Source organism: Lissotriton helveticus, chromosome 12 (assembly GCF_964261635.1).
Source record: "Lissotriton helveticus chromosome 12, aLisHel1.1, whole genome shotgun sequence".
Classification (NCBI taxonomy): Eukaryota; Metazoa; Chordata; class Amphibia; order Caudata; family Salamandridae; genus Lissotriton; species Lissotriton helveticus.
Window position 1 is genome coordinate 447,990,848 of NC_136073.1, and position 25,502 is coordinate 448,016,349.

Consider the following 25,502-nt stretch of genomic DNA (forward strand, 5'->3'; position numbering starts at 1 on the left):
AAATTTGTAATGTTATTTAATGAATGAAATATTTATAAATAAACAGTTAAAAAACTGTAGAAAATCGGTACAAAAAATAGGTATAACTACTATTACACAATTTGCATTTTAAAAAACCTTTGCAATTCACTGAAAAAAAGCTTAGGTTTCAGAGACTTTATAGTTAGAAATTAGCATTTAAAAAAGCTTTGAAATTTACACGAAAAATCATAGGCTTCAGGGGTGTTATAGTTAGCCGGACATTTCACTTGTACAAAAAACCATAGAAATTCCTCCGTTATAGTTAGTTCAAAAAGAATACATCACCGGCTGCAAACACTGCATCTTAGCCCACTCCTGACTGGGGGATTCATAGACGGGACCAAGAGACTCTGCAATCCCGGAACTCCTACACTGAATACGATGCATCCGTCGTTCATTCAGGTCAAAATAAAATCCCGCTTTCCAAGTCAACAAACCCCAGTTTTACAATCTCAAAGCACTAGACGATTCCGAGAGGACCTCCTCAGTGCAATAAAACTTACTGGAGTTGGCCACTCTCAATGCAAGCATTCTAAAGGCAAAAGAGTTCTCACTAATTCTTCTGTGCCCCCACATGTACCAGTCCATTATCTTAGCAAAGTTTAGAAAGTACAAAAAAAACCTCCAAATGTACAGAAACAATCTTAAACGTGAATAGCCTAAACAACTTGAGTGAACTGGAGGCCTGCCTGTGTGCGCAAAGCTCAAGATAGACAGAGTCAGAAATCAAGATGGCAGGAGGGCATATCAAAGCCAATATTAAAAACTTAATAAAACTTCATAATATACAACACAATGCACATTTTTGCACCACTTCCTATCACACTACACTCCGAGACAGAGAAGTACATTTCACATATTTCTCTCTCTTGCTTTCAAATGCACATCCTACACGTTCTGTTCCTGGCAAGGCTGTTCTACTCTATGAAAACACTTTCACTCTGAAGCTTTAAGAATACATGAAATGCAAGTAAAAATTGAATTAAAACTCGTAAATTCAATTAAAACAATGGTAGTCAAAGGTCATGACATGGTCCCAATACATGCGAGTACCTCTGGCACTACACACTTCTATGAGATTTCCATTGAGCAGTTGTGGAATAAATTTGATGCAAGGTTTCACGCCACTTTCTATGGTGACATTTGTGGAAAACCCCATATTTTCCAATTGTGCAATATCTATGTTTTCTTGTGAGTCTGGTGGCCTGTCTAAATCATGTATAGCCAGAAGCTCTGGTATATCTTCAATAGGGAAATTTGTTGCAGTTACACTGGGCTCTTCATTGCTGGTGTAGTACCTCTCTTTTTTGTGACATGATATTTATGAAGCTTTAATTTCCTGATGTATTTATAAGTTTCAATACGAAAGGTGACAGAATCTGGACCAGATGAGGGGTCCATAATTGAGAATCCTTTCTTGCATTTCAGTCAGAGGTGTACCTGAAATATTAATGACTCTGGGATTCATGCTAAGCTGTGTATTTGAGGTTCCAACATCGTCTATGTCTTGGTGTATCTTCCTTTTGCCCCTACTTGCCTTGTACCTCCTCATCCACTGCCCCTTCCTCTGCCACACTCCGGCGTGGCCATTCTCAGTAGAGTCATTTCCTTGTGAAAATTCAGTTCCTCCTTCAGACCCTCATCTGCAGAGGAACCTGGCTCAGAACTGACATGTGTGTCACAAAGAACTCTTGGTGTCTGTCCAATCGCATTTAGCTTTTCCATATCTCTCCAAGGTTCCGTTATTTTGGCAACTGCAAGGAGATTGCCATATTGGTAGTTAATGTGTTGTGATTACATTTATGGTCTTTACGCATCCTGGTTTCTTTTTGTGTTTCACGATGCATTCTACCGTCTTACTTTATGAGATTTTGATGTCCTCCTTGTCTTCAACTGCCTCAATCTCTTTTCGTAATTCCGCAATTTTCATAGTTTGTTCTTCCTTGTGACTTTTTGCATGTGCTATAAGGGTTCCCATAAGTTTGATAAAACAACCTTCTATGGGTGACCTCCATTCTTCAAACAAGTCAGGGTCCAGGTCTTCAAATGTTGGCATTACAAAAAATCTTAGCCCTCGTGGTACTCTACCACATTCAATATATTTGTTGAGTGACGTTGTCTCGCACCATATGTTTGATTCTGAAATACTGCTTTTTCTAACTCTTTAATTATCTGATTTGCAGTTCTTGAACTTGTGCCAGGCTGCCATTCATCATTTTTGGTGGTGTTGCTGTTGAACACATCCCTGGCTGCTTTTTCCCATAAAGCTCATCCCTCTGCCATTGTAATAATCACCCTCTTGTGGCACGTGTAGGGTACGTGTTGTGTAGAATTGCTAAAATGGGCTCTGTCGTTAATTTAAATATTGATATGCAGGGGACTACCGGAGAACTCTGTTCATGCACACGATTCATAATTGTTTAAGCTTTACTCTTGTGCATCATCCAGCTATATTATTTATTTATTCCATATGGCATTACATGTTGTACATTTGCAAAGTGGTCATGCATCTTATATTACCAAGTAGTGGTCGCAACTCGTTAATTAGCTAAGACTGTGTTTCCATAGTAAATGCGTTTATTGGTTGGCTTATAACTTTGGCCTCATTGGACAAGCATTCCCAAAACTTTCAGAAAAGTGCTCTTTATTGCCTATTGTTTTGGGGATGATCTGTCAAGCGGGGGCCACGAAAAAGGGTGGTACCAAAACACAAAACCCCGTGCAATTTTCATTGACTTTTTTGGGACACAATACTGCAAAAACTGCTGATCAGAATTACACAAAATTTGGCAGAAAGCTAGATCTAGGTCCAACAAGAGTGTTGTTTATGATTTAGTGTAAACGCAGTCCCTAGTTATTTTTTTTTTAGAAATTAAGGTTCAAAATGTATAGATGTTTGAAGAGTTGGTGTACAGATATGATCTGATTGGCCAGTTTAAACGGGGCTAGTCAATCCTTATTGGTTGGTGACAACTTGATCAATAGACTTGGGAACTTTGTCCATATGTTGTAAAAATGTATTAAAAAGATATATAAAGGGGGCAGAGTAAACACACCCAGACTCCAAAGTGGATGTGAAGGGGAGTCTCAAAGTTCCCCTCTCCCTTTACTGGCTTGCCACAACATGGAAAACATGTTGTTGCAGTTGTTACAGGACTCTGGATATGGTCCCCATTGAAATGCATTGTATTGAATGGCAGGTTTTGAGGGTCACCAAAAGGAGCTCTTATAAAGGGTGAAAACAGATTTTAGTTACAATAAAAATAATTTGGTGGTAGGACCGTACTACTTTTAGGAATTTTGGTGTCTTTTTAAGTGATCTTATTCAGTGAACAATTCTGACCCTCTGCTGGGATTTCATGAATCCTATTTGAGAGAAACTATTATGGCTCATGATTTTCATATATAGATTTTGAAAGGTGCTCCAGAAGCTATAACAAGAGCATATTGTCTGTAAATTCACACTATCTTTCTCAGCCATGTGAAGATAACATCTGCCATTCTAAGTAAAATATGTACCTCCAACAGCAGCAGCAGCAGCCGCCTCTCATTTGGTTCCCCTGTGTCCTACTGCAGCCTCTCTGAGTGTTCTAAAAAGAGCGCTGAGACACTTCATTATCACAAAAGTGGTAAAACTTAAAAACATTTCATTTAGAAATTAACAAAATTAGGGGGTTCATTTTGTCATAGAAATTATGCTTAGGGTTGTAGAAAGAAAAATCAGGACACATTTAATTAAGTTATGAAATATATTTCCTCATCTATTTCATTAAAACATTCTGACCAGCAGCAAGCAGTCTGCCAGTTAACTCCCTCATGATCAACTGCAGATTTACCACAGTGTTCTAATGAACAACTAGAGTGATAATATTTTGAATTTATGACAAAAGTATGGCACATCTGAGCGCCATCTTGATCGAATCAAAGTGGAAAACTGAAAGCGTTTTCTACTGAGGATGCTGCCGTAAAATAGAAAATGAAGGAGCTTCATAACAAAAAGACTTCCAAGATGGTCACCAGAGAAAAAAGAGCCAAAATGTATCCCAAATATCACACACCCAAAGCATAGCCAGCTATATCCCAATGACAGAAGTGTGCAAAACGCTTACCTTTTTCTGCAGTTTTACATAGCATGGATGGGACCTGAAGGTACTGGAGAACTTTACATGACCTTCAGTTACATTACACAAGTACACATTCATTTCAGTTTTAGGCATGGGTAGATACGTGATTTGCCCAGAATCGCAGACTGTTGAGCTGAGACTTGAAATGGTTCTCCAGTTCCAAAGTTAGCAGCTCTAAACATAACACAACATCATGTCCCCTAAGTGCAACAAAAATCAAGTGATCAACTGGATAAAAAAAACATAAATAGTAAGTAATTGACAAGAGCTTTGTTGCCATGTTAGAATGTTCAGTTCAAAGTTTATTGTGTGATTACTTAAAATCATTACAAGTTACGTAAAATGCAAATACCACAACAACAACACCCAAAGTGCCACTGGGCTATGACATTAATATTCGTAGGGTAGCGACAAATGATGTATGGTTTATAAAATACAGATAATATGTAAAAATAAGAGATACATATATAAAACTAAGACTAAAGTACTGTGCCTAAGGGCATATATCTTTCTCAGTGAAAATAACATAGGAAGATTCAGAAACAGAAACCGCAAGCAGTCACTGTATGATGAAACATAAACGGCTGGGTTGATTAAAGACTGTTGCGACAAATCAAACCGTATAGTTAAAGTGCTAAAGTGCCTAGGAGAATGGGGCCTGTAAAGTGCAAAAAACCTTAAAAACAAGAAGTTCAATGCATTTAGTTTTTGTTGAATGGTAACAATAATGATCCTACTTAAAGAACCTGGTTTGAATTTGTCCAATTGTAAACGGTGCCTACGACCTTTGGTTTTATGGCGATATAAAGTGCAGAAACAGTTATTCTAAAACCCTTTTACTAAAAAAAATGAGCCCTCTTAATGTGTCTATTTGAGAATGTTTCCTCATTTCAGTTGTTCAGAACACCAACCATAATTTCTAAAGGACATGCTTTAGGTTGTACAGTTTTGATTCCATCAAGCTTACTTCAGGTGTACTACACTTTTGTACTAAATAAAGAATGGTAGGAATCTAGTTGTTCATTAGAACACTGTGTGAAGGCAGAAGAGAGGGGCACAGACTTGGATAATTGAGGACAGAAAGGAGGGGGCAGAAGCAGAAAGTTGACCTTGATGGGCTGGCGGGAGGGGAAGTGGCATAACAACAAACCATTGGGGGGGGCACGGGCAGCAAACCAGCCATGCAGGACAGACAAAAGAGGTTGTGGCAATGCAATGGAGCATTGAGTTCAGGAGGGAGAGCAGTGGCAGTACAACCATACATGCCAACAGACCCCAATTGATGTGGGGGGCTCATGATTTTTAAGCCCAAAAGTACTTGTTTTTTTTGCTGTCTTTCACCTAAAATCTCCTCTTTTCAATGTATGTCAATTGGGAAAATTATTTCCCCCAATTTTGTGTTCCAAAATCTCCCTCTTACCAAGTTCATACTCTTGGCATGTATGGTACAACGGACCATTGAGGGCAGAAGCAATGGTGTAGAGCTATGGTCTTGGACTATAGAGTGCAGGAGGGAGTTGGCAGGGGCACCAAAATGACCTTACAGGGCAGGCGCAAGAGGCAACACAATACAACACACAGGGCAAGCTTTAGGTACAGCACAATAGACCACAGAGAGCAATAGGAAGGGAACAGGGGCATGGACATGTACAAAAAGAGGGCAGGGGGAAAGAGTTGAGCGCAGCAAGCTGACCATACAGGGACAGCAGGAGGGGCAGTTTCAGCACAACAGCCCAGGAGTGCCAGGGCATGCCAGTGACTATGTACAGCAGGAAGCAGGGGATTGGGCATGAACACATACAACAGAAGACAGGAGGTGGCAGGGGTGAGGACTACAAGCTAATCATGTAGGGCATGTGGAAGGGGGTGTGGGTGCAGTCTCTATATGTGTACCGTAAATCACATCAGAACACACCGCAGCTTGTCAGCTTTCACAATCGTGATTTATTAAAATTCCAGCAATTCCACAACTCAACGCATTTCGGATCTCCTTGTTCATGAGATATATATATATATATATATATATATATATATATATATATATATATATATATATATATATATATATATATATAATAGCGCCAAAATCCCAAAAAATACCCAGCCGGGTTGATTAGGACAAAAAGCACTCCCAAGCACGACAGTCGCTTTCAGCAGGGGTAGGTTTATTTCGATAGACGCGCTTCTGGAGATAAGACTCCCTTCGTCAGTATTTACATCAGTGCAACCAAAAACTGAGTCCTTATCTATGTTTCCCATACATCATGGACATAAACGAGGGACTAAACGGAACGCCTCATGAGCGCCATCTTGTAATGTGCAAATACATGAAATAACCAAACATTGCTTGTAAATATGTTACACCATAAATTAAGCCGTGTATCGGCGAATTCATCATACTTAGTTCCACCTCAAGTGAGCAGTCCTTATGGGCTGCCAATGCCGATCCACGGCGAGATTTTCCTGATGCTTCTATCATTGATCGATGATGTGATAGACAGGTTGAAGTTTTAGTCATCTTAGCCCTGCAATTCAGATATTAATGGTTGTCTGTTTATAAATGATGCGGGTAATTATTAGGATGATGAATTCGCCGATACACGGCTTAATTTATGGTGTAACATATTTACAAGCAATGTTTGGTTATTTCATGTATTTGCACATTACAAGATGGCGCTCATGAGGCGTTCCGTTTAGTCCCTCGTTTATGTCCATGATGTATGGGAAACATAGATAAGGACTCAGTTTTTGGTTGCACTGATGTAAATACTGACGAAGGGAGTCTTATCTCCAGAAACGCGTCTATCGAAATAAACCTACCCCTGCTGAAAGCGACTGTCGTGCTTGGGAGTGCTTTTTGTCCTAATCAACCCGGCTGGGTATTTTTTGGGATTTTGGAGCTATTTTATATTACCGCGGACACCAACGCGGTCCAAAGCACCCGCTGTAAGAGTGACTCGTTTTCTTTGGTGTAAAAAGGGAGCGTTTATATATATATATATATATATATATATATATATTTGCATATATATGAATCACTGAAAAAAACAAAAGTTACAGAGACATTATAATTAGGCTCAGATTTCACTCATACAAAACCATTGAAATTCAGTATTTATAGTTACCTGAGCTAACTATTATTTACACCCCCACAATGCACTTGTTAGAACTGGGGGTCTCTAGTTGACAGAGGTAGGTACCACTGTCCAAATAGGGTCCTTTGCTTCTAGTCAGGGTAAGGAGGAAACACTCTTTTGATAACCTCTGCTCACCCCCTTGGTAGCTTGGCACAAGCAGTCAGGCTTATCCAAAAGCAATGTGTAAAATATTTGTACCACCAAGATGCGGTCCGGCAGGGAAGCTGAGTAGGTGTTCGTGTGCGGCGTCTCCGAGCTAGAAGATTGTTTCATAGGAGACACCGCCACCCCCTGAGACCATGAGGTGCTATTACGCACATTGACAAAAATACTACGAGAAATAGGAATCGTATGTATGTAGACGCATGCTTTTATTAGTAGCAGCGTTCACTGTTTTTCTTAAATTTTTTTGCTTATCTTTAATTTCCTAATAAGGTTCAATTAGGAGCGACAAACACAGGGCTGGTCCCTGTGTGGTCCTGAGGAAGAGCTAGGGGAAGCTCGAAACATGTCGATCATACACTGATTCCCTTCTCATTATAGATTGGTGCACAGTGTCTACCCCATTTTTAACAATACCCACCTAGGAGCAGAAATAAAAAGATTTAGGCCCACTAGAACAGTATTTTTTAAATCACTAACACCCACTCCACAACACATTGTACTACACATAGTCTTCCAAAAAAGTACTCCTATGTAATCCGCAAGTCGTAGCATGCCCCAGTTTGTAGAGAGCTGGGATGGCCCCTATGATGAAGCATGTCACCATGGGGAAACCCTGGTGAGTGAGGGGACTCAAGTAAGAAATTTTTCTTTCTTCAGGGCTTGTTTTTGCCCACAGTGGCCAGTAGCCTAAAAACACGAACTAGGTCTTTGAACCCAACACTCTGGGTTTTGTTTGGTTATACGTCTTTGGAGGGCGACCTAGTCCTTTTCCTCCTTTCCCCCATTTTATGTATAAAGTATTTGTACCAACACTCACAGTAACACAGTGAAAACACCACAAACTGACTCCACAACAGTTTAGAAAAATAAAGGTATTTAATCTAAACTACACAAGACCAAAACGACAAAAATCCAACATACACAGTTCAAGAATATGGTTGCAAAACGGTTCTTAAGGTTGCGATAAAATAATCCACAGTTGCATGAAAAGTTCACAGTTGCGTCACATTTTGCTCACAGTACCTTTAAAAAACAACAATATTCCAAAGCAGAAGCTGGTGCGGTGGAAAACAAGCGATGCGTTGCTCCTGACACCCTCGGGAGGGGATGCGACAACCCCGCTGCAGCAGCGGGCATGTTGCGACAAATCCGGTCTGTATGGGGAGGAAGGCGGACTTGTATGGATTCTGGTGCGTAGGTTCCATAGGAAGTTTTCTCTCGCAAAGGCACGATGCGATGATCTTTGGCGTTGCGACGATCTCCGTGGCGATGATGCGCGGACCAGAGGTGATCTCTCTCTCGCAGCTCCTTGATGCGATGGCTTCTGTGATGACATTTGCAGCGACGTGATGCGGTTCGCAAGCAAGCGGTGCGGCGATCTCACCCAGCGACGACAGGCTCTGCGACGACACTCGCAGCAATGTTAATCTTCCCGCACCGGTCTGGTGCGTCCCGCAAACGAAGGGTGCGACGGCTCTGGCAGCGGCAACAGGCGCTGCGACGATCTCGACCTTCGTAGTGGCGGGAATTTCCTCGCACTGTCGGGGATGTGCTCCACAAGCGAGCAATGCGACAAAACTTGCAGAAAGTCTTTAAAAGCTTGGTTTCCAGCTTACCAACACAGTTACAACTTCCAGAGGCACCACACATGGGCCATGCACTCCAGGAAGGACAGTACTCTCTCAATAGAGTTCAGGAAAGCTGGGGGTGAAGTCCTTTTGTTCCTGGAACTTCATAACAGGGAACAAGCTCTTCTCAGGCCCTTGGAGATTCCTTCAAGCAAGAGGACATAGCACAAAGCAAAGTCCTTCCCCTCTCCTTGGCAGCAAAGCAACTGCAGGTCAGCCCAGCAAAGCAACAGCAGGACAGTCTTCCTTCTTCAGTCTTCCAGCTTTCTCCTTGGCAGAGGTTCCTTCTTGATTCCAGGATGATCTAATTTTCTGTTGTCAGAGGTCCTGTACTTATACCCCTAAAAGTCTTTGTTCTCTTTGTGCAGGAGGGCTCTGAGCCCGGTCTGAACCAGTTCTGGTTGCTCCTTGAGCTCTTTGTTTTCCTGGCTTCTCCTTTCATTTCAGAGTGAGGGGCAGGGTCGTCAGCCGCCCAGCAGGAGGTGGAGCCAGCATTGTGGGAGGCAGGCACAGCCCTATTCAGGCCCAAGTGCTATCTCCTCCTACCTCTCAAGTTGAAAATGCAGCCTTTTAGCCTAGGGCTGACTCAGCCAGCCTCCTGGGGAATCCCCAGCCCCTGTCACTCTAAAACCAGACTGTCAATTCACAAACAGGCCAAGGCACACAGAAAGGTCAGAGAAGAAAACAGCAACTTTCTAAAAGTTCTGTTCTCAAACACAGGATTTTAAAACAATCTTTCCTAAAAGATGTGTTATTAAATTCTGAGTTCAGGGATACCAGACTTTTATGCCCTATCTTGTTCCTATGGGAAGATATGCTGGTAGCCACTGTAGCCAGTATCCCCCATGAAAGCCTATGGAGCAAGATAGCCTTGCAGCAGTGAAAAACGAAAATGGCTGTAATTCACTACCAGAGCATGTCACCTGCACAAGTACATGCTCTACCTTTCACATACACTGCACCCTGCCCAAGGGGGTACCTTGGGCCTCCCATAGGGGTGCCCAATGTGCACAGAAAGGGAAGGGTTAGGCCTGGTCAGTGGGGACACTGACCAGAAGGACATGGCAGTTCACAGACTGCACACAGGCACTGCGGTGGCAGGCCTGAGACACCATTTTAGGGCTACTCGTGTGGGTGGCACAATCAGTGCTGCAGGCCCACTAGTAGCATTTGTCATCACCAGCCCTGGCACAACCAGTGCACTTTACTAGGGACTTCTTGGTGATACAAATATGCCAATCATGTATATCCAATCACAATAACAATTTACACAGGGAGGACTTACAGTCTGACACTGATCAGCAGTGGCAGAGTGTCCAAAGCATCCAAACCAGCAAAAACGAAATCCAGCACAGCATCAAAAATACAGGGGGTAGAGGCAAAAAGATAGGGGGAATCCACCCCAAAGATGCCAGGACTAACAGCCCTGCTTATGACCTCACATTTTACATCACTCTAGACATGGTCAGTGACATCACCGATGACATCACTTATGACATCACCGTTGACATCATCCACTGAGTTGTTTCATAAAAGTTTCTAAGAGTTAAATATATATATTAATCTACTGCATACGTTATATTACCATTCTTTTTGTACTACTAAAGAGTGATCCTGTTTCTAATATATGTCATCTGATTGGCACTGTGACTGTATCAATGTGGGAGTGGGTGTCTGAGTGGCTGTTTAGGTGTGTGAGTGGCTGTAATAGTTAATAAGTGGGTGTGTGAGTGGCTGTATGGGTGAGTGAGTGTGTGTATGAGTGGCTGTGTCAGTGACTGTCTTGGCTGTGTGAATGACTCCATGGGTGGATGAGTGTATATGTGAGTAGCTGTATGGGCGACTCAGTGCCCACCATCAATGATAACATTGCCACAAGTTACATCCACCAATGGAATGAGGGGTTTATTGAGCTGGAAATACTTGATACGTTGTATTTTTCTAATACATTTGAAGACATTAATCCTTGTCAAATTATAGGAAAATTGATTTGTGGGACAAAAGGAAAGACCAAGTGCTAGAAGTTGAATTTCACCCTTTGCTAGAATGACATCAGTAAGATTGGTGACTGTATTGTGGTTGGCACTACTTATCTTTTCCAATTCCTTCCTAAATTCCCTCTGGTGGTAGTTTTTGCGGTGTTTGCTCCGCCTCTCCCTCCTACACTGGTTGACTGTTCCGCTTGATGCTGTTGAGGTTTGCGGGGGCACAAGGTGTACCTCCTGTCCTCGCTGAGAAAATTCAGTTCTTCTCCTGGGTTGTAACTACTTTGACCTATTGCGCCGGTCCCAGGGGTACGAGGCCACCCATCATCCGAGTCTCTGTTGGAGGTTATGGAGAAGGTATAAGATTCCACATCACTGGCCCTAATGTTGCTGCTGGCATGTCCTTGTTTTGTACCCAGTACATTGCTAGTGAGGGCTTGTCTCTTGTAGTTGTCGTATTTTCGAGCAAACTTAAAAATCTTGCCAGTAGCTTAATCATTTTGATCATGAGCAAATTTGTAGATCTTGCGTTCTTTGATGGTCTCTTCATGGTTTTTAATGTAGATATCGATATCAGAACGTCCTTTGTTAATCAAGTGCTGTAGCATCTAACAAACCATTGATGCGGTCTGTTTCAACCAGAAGTGCATTTCGGTCGATCTCAGCATACTTAATCAATATATGATTCATATTAATTGATACCATTAAATTACTTTCGGCCAATTCCTGCAACATTAACAGATTAGGGTTTTCGAACATAGGTGCAATAAGCACACGCAGACCTCTAGATACGCGGTTAGCGTCTCAATATTTTTCTAAGGATTTCTTCTCCCACCATTTCTACATCTCATTTTTTAGAAGTTTCTCTAACGTCCTGAGCAAGGACCTCAAATCACTGTTACTGGTATCAGTAACGGAAGCTCTCTGCTCATTGCTAACATTAGGTAGACTCTGGAACAGGGCCTCTGCTGCTGATTCCCTTTCATGAAGCGCCTCATTGGAAAACATTGTGGAAATGAAATGTCTGTGTTTCTGCAACTCCAAGTTTTTCTCTCGCTGAGGTGAATCCCGTAACCCATTTAAATAGCACAGACGTACGGAAGATCTCCTTACTGGTGCTACACATTCAGCTCTCCAGGTCCTCTGACCAAACAGATTCTGCAGCTCCACGCCTTTGGGAGAAAAGTCTGATACTGGTGTCTTTAGAAGCAACGGGGGGCACAGCAACTGCAAAACTCCTTTGGGGTGTAATTCAATACGCCAAGGCGCAGACAGCTGACTCTCAGCTGTGCCTCAAAGGAACAGGAAGGTCCATGAATCCGGAATCAGCCTGCTCTGGATGAAGTGAATTCGCTCTCAAACTTCCTGCCTATCCTTGACACAACAACCAGGCATAGACCTCAATCAGACTCACAAGAAGACTCTAAACAACGTAATGTTGTGGAGAAAGCAGTGTAGTTTATTCAGAGGTAAACCACAGAATCAATATATATATATATGAAAAAAACATAGGTTTCACACACGTTATAGTTAGGAATTAGCATTTAAAAAACCTTGCAAATTCATTGAAAAAACCATAGGTTTCACACATGTTATAGTTAGCTGGACATTTCACTCATACAAAACCTTTGAAATTCCCCTTTTAATAGTTAGTTCAGCTAACTATAACTCGCGCGCCCGCAATGCACTGCTGATGACGTCACATATTACATCATTCATGACATGGTCAGTGAAATCACTCATGAATTTGCAAGGTTTTTTTAAATGCTAATTCCTAACTATAACGTGTGTGAAACCTATGGTTTTTTCAGTGAATTTCAAAGGTTTTGTAAATGATAATTATTAAATGTATTAATTGTTATATTTTTTATACCGATTTACTGCATTATTTTAAAGTATTTATTTTTAGATATTTAATATTTTAAATTACATTACATATTTTTAATATAAATGTAATTTTTTTTAAACATTTAAATTGTAGTATATATTTTTTATTTAATATTTTTTTAATTTATATATATTTTATATAGCAGACAATGATATTCTATGGAAGGAAATTCAAGTTACTGGTAAGTACAGATACATTTACTTTTCAGGAATAGTAGTGAGCTAGATTGGGGAATTAATTCCTCTTCAATCTTGAGGTCCCCTGTGAGCCAACTAGCCCACCAGGTACCTCCAGTATGCGCCAGGCAGCTGTGTTGCAGAGAGGTGTTCAAAGGGCACGCCCCTTTTTTACAACACTCTGCAACACAGCTCTGTGGCGCTTACTGGAGATACCTGTTGGACTAGTTGCCCCCTAGGGGACCTCAGGATTGAACAGGAATGAATTCCCCAAACTTAAAACGAGCCTCTGGGCATATTTGCACTCACATCACCTCAAGCCCCGCCCCCTACCTTCACCACTGTTTTAACGCGCCCTGTAGAGTGTTCTAAGTTGGGGGATTAAGTCCCCTTACATACTGGGGGTCCCTGGGGGCCAACTACCCAACGGGAACCTCCAGTATACACCAGGAGGCTACGTTGCAGAGAGGTGTAATGAGGCTACGCCCCTTTTTACACCTCTCTGCAACTCAGCGCCCAGGCACGTTTGTAGAGGGGGAACTAATTCCCCTTGCATACTGGGGGTCCCTGGGGGCCAACTAGCCCACTAGGAATCTCCAGTATGCGCCAGGGGACTGCATTGCAGAGAGGTGTAATGAGGCCACGCCCCTTTTTACACTTCTCTGCAACGCAGTCCCAGGCGCATTTGCAGAGGGGGAACTAACTCTCCTTGCATACTGGGGGTCCATGGGGGCCAACTATCCCACCAGGAATCTCCAGTATGCGCCAGGGGGCTGTGTTGCTTTGCCCCGGGGGTGGTGGCCCCCGGGGCAGTGTGGGGGGGGGGTTGGGGCCCCCCCCACACTTCTTTTTCACTATGCCCCTGGGATTTGGTCTCCCGGGGGGATAATTTGAAAAAAGCAGATCGGGTTTTTTGAGAAAAAAAAATTGGGCCTTGGGGGTCTGTGTGGGACCACCTGAGCAGGCCTAGGGGGTCAGGGTGTTTCTACCCTGCCCCCTTTTTGCATTCTACATGTTTGTTTTTCTGCTTTCTTGTGCCTTGGTCTACCGAGCACAAGATGGCTGCCAACACTTCCTGGTTTGGAGTGTTAAAACAATCAACACACAATTGACCTAGACCTGATAGGCACTTACAAATTAACACTTTTGAGGTATACCATATGTTGCACAAACATTACAAACTTACTCCCCTTTCTTTAATTATTGGGGTAGTAGGTATATCCAAACTGGTGCCTCCTTAAACATTCGCCCATTTCCTGAAAGTAAAATCTCAGTTGTGAGACAACAAATAACACACACCCTGGTGTCAAATTACAACACAGAAGGAAGAAAAAAGTGTGTGAGAGCGAGATGACACCTCAAGGGCGCACCTCCAACGGGAACCTGGCAGGTACTCACCAGGATTGCCCTGTTCTCATCATTGGCACCATCAAGCTCAAAAAGAAAAATGTGTCCAAAAAACACAAACAAATTAAAGTGTTTTGTGAGGGTATGCAGTGAACATGGACCACAGACAACCAATATAGTGTCAAACAACATATAAACCACACAACAACCCAGATATGCAATTTTATTCTGTCTCTTGTGTTGGGTGTGGATTCTAAAAAAAGTGAGTGTGGTTACTAACTATCCAACCAACACCACTTTACTTGCCACTTACTTTACGGATTGGAGTGTTGAAAGCCAATGAGCATGCAGCTCGTGCTCAGAAAGGTACACGTACCGTACGCGTACGGTACACGTATGGTACGCATACCCCACGATTTTTTGTCCTTGTGGGTCCTCCTGAGCAGGCCTAGGGGGTCAGGTTGCTTCTACCCAGCCCCCTTTTTGAGTTCTAAATGTTTGTTTTTCTGCTTTCTTGTGCCTCAGTCTACCGAGGCACAAGATGGCTGCCAAAAATTTCTGGTTTGGAGTGTTGACAGACAGTTGACAGCCAATCAGCATGCAGCTCGTGCTCGGGGAGGTACACCTACGGTACGCGTACCGTACGCGTACGGTACGCGTGACTAGATATATATATTTTTTTTCTTTTGATTTTCTCATGAACTACTGGAGGGATTTACACCATTTGAGCAAAAGCGTGATCTGCGAATTAGACTCTACCATTTTGCCAAATTTCTTGTAATTCCGTTCAGCAGTTTGGGCTGTAGCCGTGTCTAATCGTCCTATGGAAAATAACATGGGGAAAACACATTTTGGGACGCCCTTTTTCTCAGCCCCCACTTGACAAATCCCCCCAAAACTTTCAGGAAAGGAGCGGAGCAGAGCGGGCCATCTTATTTGAGAAATTCGCGAAGATTCATCAACCGGTGCCAAAGTTATTCCCAATAGAATGTTGCCAATTTTCAATGGAAACTAGGTCCTAACTATAGCTACCTACTGGCGATGTATGTATATGTGCATGTTGTACATTTGCAAAGGGGTCTTGCATACTAGCTGTGTAAAATATATTTGTGCATTCTGCATTTTGAAACCCACCTCAGTAATTTATAGAAAATCTTAGAATGTTTTTTCGAAACATTGCTATATTGTTTACAATGACAACGCAAGGTAGGCATATAGAAGCATTCATGGTTTCTGTATCAGTGACAAATGTATCATTGTTAAGGAAACATTATTTGCTGATGACCTTTCAAACATAGCAAACACAAGGAGATGATGAACAGAAGGCTGAAACTGTTCAGACACTCACCCTCAATCACAGATCTAGGTTGAATCCATCATTGTTCGTTAGCTCAGATTCACCACCCCAGTTCAGACCCAGCCATGTGCAAATCAGTCTTAACCCCGTTCCTCAGTCCAGCCCGAACTGCCAAGCCAGATCTTCCCTTGATGGGAAAAAGCATCCAGGGACCAGTTTCGGGGTAACGCCCCTCATCAGCCGGACTAGCTTGAATCCAGTGGCAAAGGGACCATCGTCTGGGCATGTCAACTTAAGGTGAACAAATCAAACACAAGGAGACCTTTTAAACATGACAGACATTTTATTCTTCATTTTGGAACAAAACTTCTTTTTTTTTCGTGGCATTATACATTAGTCACTATTATTTTCATAACCATGGTTGTCATGGCTTGGAATGTTCCACGCCAAAGGGTCCTTTGCATGAGACAAAAAAAGAAATAGGAAAATTAAGAATAGTAAAGGGGAACATTGGAAATGTCCTACAGTTGGGGAATTTATAGTAAATATGAGTCGTCCTTTAAAATCTCAAAAATCACAGATTTCCAGAAAAACTTAGGTGTACAATTTACACATGCAGAATTGTAAAATCGTGCACATTTCTGCATGTGTTAATAGAACGCATATGCACATTTGTACATACTTTTCTGTTTCTCCATAGGAAATGTAGTTTCCCTGTAAAGGTATCTCATTTCCTATGCCCCTAATTAATCTGAGGTTGTTTCACTCCAGTTTTTGCCCTCGAAATAGACTGTATCCTAGTTTTATCATGAGATTTTGCATAATTTTGTCTGGTTGTGAAATTACTCGATAATTGTATGTGAATACCCACAAATCTATACGATCGTGGATTTCCACATTCTTTGGCAAAGGCAACCATTCATCGAAGTCACTCTTACAACTCGGTGTGAAAATAGTAAAAATCATCCATACTGTGTGCTTACATTTGCACATGCACATTGCGTATGGAAAGGTCTGCTAGCCCTAAATTTGTGTATCAGGTGTTCCAATTCGTACTTCCAAAGTGGACATTTTCCATGTGTAAGTTGCTCTTGGGTGCAACATTTTTTTTTTTTATCATAAACTTCATTTTTCATTTCTAATTATGGAAACCGAACTTGACCTCTAAGCACAACAGTAACAATATTTTCTAGTGAGATTGTATGAGAGCTTTACTAAAAAACGTAAATGGACAGAAACAAACTTTCAAGTTGCATATTCTTGCCACATAGAAGTAACTTGAAATGAACATGAACGGCTGCTGCGGTGTTAACCTTATCCAGTTTAGTGCTCATAGTTGTACATACATCTTCTTTCCCTGTGGTGGCATACTTTTTCGAAAGTAAAGAAATGTAACTTCTCTTCATTCTAAGTATTTCGTCTTACTTATTTAGCTTTCTGCTGGAAGAATGGAGTTTAGCTCGTTGAGTGGAAAAATAAATGAAATTAAATGAAAATGTATATTCCTAATGTGCTATTGCTGCCCCTCAGGGCGTCCAGGAACTAGAAATATCAGACACTCGTTTGAGAATAGGAAAATTAGTCTAGTTTGAAGATCCACATTTTGAGTTTCTAAAGAACCATATGATCTTCACTGCATTTTAAACATCTCTTCTAGAGACTACTGGGTGATGTTTCACTGGTTTGTTAAGCTTTAACTTCAAGTTGCATTAATTGCCTTTAGATTTTCTGAATTTGTACATGTTGCCCCTACCCCATGCCCATTCAGTGACACGGAATCTTTCTCATCTGCTCTGACACTTGGGTTTCTTTTTTGTTTAAAGAAATCATAACTGTATTTTCAACCTGATTGTCTTATCATCATCATCATCATCATTTTTATTTCGGCAACAAATTGCCATAAAAGGTACAAGGACATTACATATAAAACGACTAAAAATAGAATATTAAAAACATATAAAACCAATTTACAGAATGAAGATCAGCCTCAAGCATACAGACATTATTACTGTGATACATTTTGCAGTTTGACAATTGTCATACATCCCCAGCCAAAAAATATCTTCTCTTATGCTAGACTATCCCCAGATATTTAGCTAGTGCAAAAACTGTGTGCCCAGATAGATCGGTCTTAAGGGCCCTGTATACATGCGAATAATGAGAGAACCCCAAGTTTTTGCAGACGGGGACGATCCATTTACTCCTCGCCTGCGCGTAGGCGTTACAAAAAAACAGTATATGCAAATCAGTTTCCTTCTCAAGTATACATCCTGGGCAGTGACTCGGCAAGGATTCGGCCCATTTACTAGTGTAGGCCCAAATCGGGAAACTGCCATATCTCCATTGAAGATACAATTTCCTAATAGTAATTGGGAATATGGCATCTAAAACAGTTTCGAACTTATAAATGTCCTTGGTCATTAAAAATGATTCTGTTAAAGTGCCCAGGCCTGTTCTTTGTAAATGTCTTGCAAGTTTGCTTTCCTGATACAATGTGGTAAGCTGCCTCCGTTTGACCCTAGAACATGCTGACAATGGATCGGACCATAAGGTGAGTAATCCTAATTGCCCTAGTTCGTTCTTTATGTAATTCAGCCAGGGAATTTTCCCAACATTTGGAAAGGTAAGGATTTCCTGCAATTCTAGCCTATAATTAAGTAACTCTGGTACGGTCCATAGTCTACGCCAGAATATTAAAGGCCGTAGGCCCAGATCTTCATCGAGGGGTCTCAAACCCAAATCAAGCCTCATTGGCAACAGATGAGTGCTAGGGGGAAGAGATAAAAGCTGTCTAATAAATTTGTTCTCTGTTGCTATAAAATCACGTTTACACGCGTAGCCCCATAGTTCGCTTCCATACATAACCGCACCCCTAGCCTGTGCTCTGTAGATCTCTAGCGGGGGACCAATCGGCTTGGAGGAAGATTTGTTCTTAGTAACAAGCTTAATAATTCCCCCTGCAATTTGGGCCAGCTTTAGTTGTGATTTTTCCTGGTGGTGCCCCCACGACATCTTTTCGTTTAGGGTGAGCCCCAAGTACTCAAAAGTTCGGACCCTCTCCAGCCTGCTAGCACCGATGTGTGGGTTAGGGCGAGTTTTAGTTGGTGGTTTGAAAACCATGTATTTGGTCTTCAATGCATTGATCTCGAGGCCATGGTCTCTACAAAATGCCTCGAAACCATTGAGAACTCGCTGAATCCCCATTGGCGACTTGGAGAGCAGCAGGGTGTCGTCTGCGAACATAATCGCCGGCACCCTGTGCCACCAAGTTTGGGGGCATCGCTATTTTCAACCCCATTCAGATGGGCAATAACCCCGTTGACATAGAGGCAAAACAGGGTCGGTGCAAGCACACAACCCTGTCTTACCCCCTGCCAACGGGGAATCTATTGGACAAAGTTCCCTCCCTGCCTCATCTGACCTGAGCATAGTTATCAGTGTGTAATCTGACAATCATGTTTAAAAGATGTTGCGGAACCCCCAAGTTAGAAAGCACGGACCAGAGTTTCCTACGGGGTACAAGATCAAAAGCCGCTCGTGGGTCAACGAATACAGTATAGAGGCTGCCACCCTCCAACTGTACCGTTTTCCAGAATAAAAGAGCGAGACGAAAGGCTTGATCTATGGTGGATTGTCTTATGGAATGAGCAGCAATGGCTGTTTTAGGCTACACAGCCATTCTAAGTGCATTATATCACCTGGGTCAAAAGCACCTTCCACGAATGGTAACTTGTCAAATAAACAATGTTGTCCTCTTGAATTTTATCAGTGCTCTGAAATTTAAAAACAGAGTGACAGAAAGAACAACATTCACCAGAAGATGCAAAGTACTGTATATTGTACTAGATGACAATGTAAAAAGTAACACCCAAGGCACTTAGCAAGTTAAGACTCGAAACTGGCATCATTTCATCTCTCATGACATCAGGTGTCCTCGATTGAATGATATCACTTTATTTTGCATTCCAATTTTCACTCTGATGATAGACAAATCTGCTTGAAAGTCTCTTCGGCTTCAGACATCCAATGCCCCTAACACTACTTGCAGATCAACCAGAACTAGATGTCCAGCATCTAAAGGAAGCTCAAAGCCAAAAGGCAGCATTCCTGCTATTTGCCAAAAACAACAGTACAAATCTGTCTCTTCAAGAATTAGTGTCGCTGACGGGCTAAAGCAAGGTTGCGTTCTCGCCCCTCTCTTATTCAATCTTTATACAGCCGATCTTGGAACATTTTTAGAGAACAGCAATCTCCTCCCGCCAAAACTCAGTCCTGGTAAAAAGTCTCTGCATATATTACAATATGCGGATGACATTGTAATAATGGACCAAGCCAAATCGGGTCTCCAACGAGCGTTAAGTACGCTCCATATGTACAACATCGCTAATGCCTTGAAAATCAATCAGGCAAAAACTAAGGTACTGATATTTGGCAGATGTAAGAATAAGAAAAGCTTAAGGTGGAACATCGGGCCTGCCAGGATCAACACAACCGTAAAATATAATTATTTGGGAGTCTGGTTCAACGAGACGTCTAGACCTGCAGCTCATCTGGCTGCCTTGCTAAAGAGAGCAGGAGCAATCACATACTCCCTGACTCGGTTGAACCTGTCCCTGTGCAGTCCCTCTGCAGAAGCCATTCTGAAGGTGATCAAAGCTACTCTTCTTCCTGCCTTAACCTATGGGCATCAGGCCTTTCCCGGGGCATGCTCTGCTAGTCTTGATCTCGCCCAAATCTCCACCTATAAAGAAAAATAATAATAATAATTCCAACTCCCAAGTTTCATTCAGAGAGCAAGACTACGTTTGGAGCTGGGCCTACAAAAACAATCAATTTACTGCAAGGCCGATACCCTGAAATATTTCATATGGTTATTAAAAGCCGGTGACAACACTTTAAAATCCCACCTAAAAGAAACCTTTTCCAGTCCTGGCAACCCTTGGAACACTCAGATTGCAAAGGCCATAAGAGTGCTAGAGATGGACAACGCATCCCTCTTTTTAGATGCCATTCCATACTCGGCCTGGAAAAATACCATCAACAGACAGGTCAAATTAATTTCCCATCGCATGGATTTGCACTCCGTAAAAACATCTTCCATTTTGCTCCCACTGAAATCTTCGTATCTTCCCGGGAAACCGCAAGCCTATTTCCAGGAAAACTTAAATGCAGTGGCACGGAAGAATATTATGTTCATGCGACTTCTTGCCTTGCGTTCAACGGCTTTTAACAGATGGGCTCCAACAAGGGAGGGTGGTGCTTGCAGACTGTGCAATTACCACTCTGAGTCATGGCTGCATCTCCTGTGTTGTTGCCTGGCCCTAGCTGCCCCAAGAAAGTTTCTCTTAAAACCCTTGTATTTAAGATGGGGCATTAGGACATGCTGGGAGGCTTCAGCTCTTTGTTTCGCATCCACTGACATTCAAGTGCTTGCAAGGTCGGGAAAATTTGTGAGACTCTTGGACAATCTTCTGTCACCTTCTTCGGCCCCCGCTCTCCCACGTCTTCCCCCTCAAAAACTCATCACAGACTTTTTTCCCCCGTGGTTTAGCACTTTTCATTTTTATTATCTTTAATTTTGCGTAGCAAAATGTTTATATCGGCAACTACAAGACTGTTTTTCTTAGAAGCACAATGGTCACTAAGCTCAGTGAGCTGTTTCTCAGCTTTGTGTTTCTGTTTTCTTCCTTTTATCCTAAACATGACAAATGTGTTACTGCTGATTTTTTATATATGTGCTAATGCTGTTTTTATAGCAATGGTTTTAAGTAACTGTGCTAAACTAATAAAAAACTTCAAACTTCAAACTTCAAACTGTCTCGATGAGATTAATGTTGGCTTTGAACACCAACTTTCACCGAATGCCGAGTCTCCCTAATTCACCCTGGACACCAATCTCACCTTCAAGGGAGACATTGCCAAAAATACAAAGACAACCTGACACCAGCTCTCTCTTCTAAAGAAGATGACTTGTTTCTTCCAGAAAGTGTCTTCAGAACTGCTGTTCAAGTCCTTGATCTGGATGAAAGTAATTCCCACTCCAGGGACTCACAGGCACCACACTTACACCCCTTAGGGGCATTCTACATGCAGCAGAAAGTCTCACCCAACACCTGAAGAAATATGATGACAATATCCCTTCCTGATGGAACTCTATTGGCAGCCCTTGCCAGCCAGCACCAAGATCAAAGCCAGCTGGGTCATTTACAAAGCCATCACGAACAGCGTACTAGCGTATCTTGCAGACAAGATCACCTCTGATGGTTTTCGGCGCACTCGCAGCCAGGACACCAACAAACTGCAGACAAAGAAAAATTGGAAGTATAAAAAAGAAAACATCAAGGCAGCAGGCCTTTTCTATCTATCTGAATCAACACACCATCTCCATTAGGACGACATCAACACTGATCCAATTGAGCAAAGACTTGAAGACTCACCTCTTTTAGGAAAACTACATCACAATGCATTTAGCATCCTCAGCCCAGCACCATCTGCTCTCACTCATTGACTTTATACTTGTCTTTGACCATGAATTTGTGCTATAGAAAAATCTTACATATACATACATAGAGGACCAAGCTGCAAAGAGCACAAAACTGCGTGATCTGTTTTCTTCTTTCCAATTAGTGCACTGAGTATATGGCTCCTGCTGCTGCTGATGGCTTTTCACTCTAACCTGAGTAAAGTGCACAAGGTCATTTAACTCCTTTGCCGCTGCACGAATTTTGCCGTGGCGCGGGGGGTTAGCGCGGCGCCACTGTGCTCTTGACAGAACCACGCCGTCATGAGTCACGGGCGGCCTGTGCTCATGACAGCGTTGTTCCATTACGGCCCTGCCCGCTCATTAATTCGCCCGCACAGGCGGGGAATTAATGCCACGTAGGTGGAGCGGCAGCCGCATGACGGAACCACACCGTCATGAGCACACACCGCTCGTGGCTCATGACGGCATGGTTCCATCATAAGCAATCAAGGGGTTAAGGACACCCACCATCCTGCTACTGTCATACCGGTCAAGCAGAAAACTAAGGCTGATCATCTAAAAACCGACTCACTGAATATCTTGTGAGATGCACACGTTATGGAGGTACTCCATTTCAGGATCCAGGTGGCTTCCCTAGGCATTTTGTATTCCTTTGCCTCAAAAAACATGGTTCGAACATTGAGCACATTCTCAAACATACTCCTTTCCGCCATGTTTTGGTTTACACCATAGGCCCGGAATATACAGGCTCCAGTGGCCTATTGTTAGTACTGTCATCATCATGTTGTCAGCTAATACTGTTTTTACCCCGGTAACTACCACCTACCGCCCCATCTGCCCCAGGGAAAGAGCTGTCAAGCAACATGTAAGCTTTGCTACACAAAATGCAATTAATATTGATTTCATCACTTGTAAGATTGTTCTGCAATCCTTTGCTAACAATAGGTTTTATAATACCTTTATTTATAAGCGCCTCATGTTACCAGGCAAAAAGTGCCCCCTTGCATTGTGTGCAGATGCACACTATGGTCAGTAGGTAAAACAGCAAGGATGGACCGCTGGAGAAATACATCACAGGCAAGATTAAGCCCAAAAAAAAAAATTCATTTGAGCCATACGCTTTTTTTTCCAAATAACCCGAAAGTCCTACGTAATGCACTCTCAAAAGTGGATCTCAAGAGTAAATAAAAAGACAAGCACTTAACTGAAATCTAAAGTGCGTTAAGAACTCAGTGAATTCCACCGGAACCCCCATATGCACGTGTTGCCATTCGCTTTTCTCTGTTTAGCAAAAGTGCTCCTGAACTGTGACACTTATGCTAAATACTTCAACACATTCCCCAATTTGTGAATAAAACTGTGGATCTACCCTACGCCTTTAAAAAATAAAAAACAAGGAGCAAACCGCCGCTTAAACTCTCAGTGGAAGCTAATCACTGCACTTCCCTTTTAAACGGGAGGCAGCAGACTTCTGATGTTATCTTGTTTCCTACGTCAGGAGTTCTTGCTGTTCAAATGCCAAAGCAAAGTACTACTTAATCACAAACAAAAATATTCCTGGGTAAAATCCAGAAGTCTGGATGCAGATGTGCTCGCTACATGGGAAAAAGTCGATAACAACTCACATACCCTTTGAAATGATTCTTTATAAAACTATGTCCTGATGATTGCCTAATAAGAGCACTGCAGGAGCTCTTTGTGCAGCGGTTTAAGGGCACTCAAAATAATGATATCTCCATGTACATATTAAACGTACAGGATCACGCTGAACAAGCTTTAATATGTATTCTCCTGTTTCAAACTTTATAACCACGAACCTTAAGAATCAAGAAATTACGCAAGAGTTGGACAGTGAGGGGGATATGTACAATGAAGTGGCTGAGCGTGTCGTTAGCCTCCTTGCCTTAACGACACGCTCCGCCACTTAGGAAACGCAAGGCTGTACCATATTTACAAGAATGAGGTGCAGCCTTGCATTTCCCCCTGAGATGGCGCTAAGTTTAACATCTTACCTCTAAAGCAGGCACACTTGCACCAGAGTGCAAAGGGTGTCTGTGTGCAGGGGAGGATTGTGTATCTGTAAGAAGGTGTCCCTTCCTGCACATAAACAATCCTAAAATGCCATTTTGCAACTTTCATGTGTGCTACTTCGTGCAGCACACATGAAAGTTTCAAAATGGCATTTTTTTTTAAAAGGTTTGCTAATGTACAGGAAAAGGACACCTTCCTTTACAAAACAAACTATGGCATTTTGGAAAAAGCAAACACGAGTAGAAATAATTAATTTCTCCTCATTTTGTCAACTTAAGACCAGGAGTTTCCTTGTCTTAATTTTGGCGCTGCCTCCTATATATGCCATTTTTGTACATGGGGGGCAGCGTCAAATACAATGAGTGTTGCGGTGGAACACCCACCACAACACCCACTGCATGCCCCTTTCACGCTGAGTTAGCATGAAAGGGTACCTTCTGTACAAGGCAGCATTAAGCCACGTTAAGTGGCTTAATGCTGCCTTGTACATAAGGCAAGGCCCCTATCGCCAGGGGAACGTCACAAAAAGTGACATTCCTGTGGCGATAGGGGTTTGTACACATGCCTCTTAGTTTTTATGTCAGGTAAGAAGACAACCATAGCTGTTTTGCCAGACTGTATGTAATAAAGGAAACAGGAAAATAATACATATCAACGGACTTTGGGTGAGCCTACTTCAGGAATTTCTCACTGGAAGTGTCATTTACATTTTGGATCAGCCCACCAGATAGCATACACAGAACAGGGAATGCAGACACCTCCCTTCACAAATGTTATTTTTTTTATTTTTTTTATATATAATATACATAATCTAATATATAATAAATATAAAGATTTCTATTTATATCAAACCTAGACAAAAATTCACAGGCTGCAAGTTTCATTCTCATTTTGGTTCAGCTCACAGGACAGCCATTGGGAGAATGGACAGTCTGGAGTGATAGCACTTTTTAGGTCGAGCCTGGGCTGCACATGCTCTGCTGCTGCGAGGCATGCTGTAGTCAGGTATGGCCTTGAAGCTCCGTCCACTCTCCGCCCCTACTTTTAATTGGCTTATGTCAGTGACCTTTCTGAATGTTGGCTTCTGATTCATTAATAGGCTTGTTAGTCCTTCCTTTGTACCACCTTGTCTTCATTTGTAACCTCCCATTAGGACTGGCCATTTTACTTCTCTTGTTACATGGGATGTCTTATTTACAGCCTGTGAGCACTATTTTCT

General features: G+C 42.2%; 1 protein-coding gene across 1 annotated transcript in view; it reads right to left on the minus strand.

Moving 5' to 3' along the window:
* LOC144797807 (dipeptidase 2-like) overlaps window positions 1-25,502 on the minus strand; it is a 516,642-nt gene that overhangs the window by 453,260 nt on the left and 37,880 nt on the right. The window lies entirely within an intron of this gene.